The following is a 1,221-nucleotide window of genomic DNA, read 5'->3' as shown; positions in this document are numbered from 1 at the left end:
GAGTAATTTTAAAACTCAGTAGCGGCTGCCATTGTTGGAAACTGGAGTTTTGCTGGGCCGCGTTATGAATTCTGGGATATGGTAGGCCACGAAGGACACGAATTAGATAAAAAACTAAATGACTAAATTAATGTAATTTACTAAAACGACACATTTAAAGATTGAAGCTTACAAGCATACAACTTGTTGAAGCATACAACTTGGAATTGTCTTTACCTATATAATGTTGACAATACCTTTGTGTTGACTGTCAGCACCCAGCCATGTGCATTAACATCAGGTAATTATTGCACATAATGTTCCATGTGATGATAATTTGATATTTAACAGTTTTTTTTAATACTGCCAATTCTCACAGTTTTGTCTTAATAAATGGTCACTTATCTGATAGTAATTTTTTGAATTCTTGCTCATTTCAGTCACCAAGCAATCCTAGCAATAACATAACCAGAAATCTGGTTATTCAGTGTGTTGAGAGATTTTTTAATTTTGTGAATTATGCTTAGTTGTAGCTTCATTAAAGAAGAGGAGTTTGTGAATTGGAGCCAACACACACAGAGAGAGAGATTGAAGCCATATGTTTAGAGGAATGTGGTGACATCCGGCTCGAAGGACCAAGAAAATGTGAAGAGAAAATGTAGAAGGCAAAGGAACTCAGACTCAAGATATCTTAATACATGTGCACACATGGACGACCCCCCCTCATTGCCCAGATCTGACATCCGGTTTTAAACAGACAGACTGGCGCTCCCCCCCTCTCTCTTCCCTTTTATGGAATGTCTGCATTTCTATACATACTACCTCCTTTGTCAACAGGCAAGCTAACGGTCTCTTTTTCCTAATATGGAAATGTTTTACTATTCTGAACATGCCACTCCTACTTCCTTGAAGGATAAATAAAGAAAGCTCTGGATGCACTGGGCGGTCTTCCCTCTCACTCATATCTACCCTGCACACGTTGCTGCGGGATGGATCTGGGCGATGAGGGGGAGTCGTCCATGTGTGCACATGTATTAAGATATCTTGAGTCTGAGTTCCTTTGCCTTCTACATTTTCTCTTCACACAGTGCTTGATGGTGTACCTTGGGGAGTCCATTGATCAACTGATCAAAGAGTACAGTGTAAGTGTTGAAGTAGAAACATTATTCTGTTTTTGTTATTCATATGTGTTTGTGTATGTGTTTGTCAAGTTTCAAATAATTTGAGGCATTATCATGTTTT

The sequence above is a fragment of the Haplochromis burtoni genome, unplaced genomic scaffold (genome assembly GCF_018398535.1).
Source record: "Haplochromis burtoni strain Fernald_Lab_line unplaced genomic scaffold, NCSU_Asbu1 Contig_714, whole genome shotgun sequence".
Classification (NCBI taxonomy): domain Eukaryota; kingdom Metazoa; phylum Chordata; class Actinopteri; order Cichliformes; family Cichlidae; genus Haplochromis; species Haplochromis burtoni.
The sequence above is the reverse complement of the archived record's forward strand: the minus strand, read 5'-3'. Positions refer to the sequence as shown.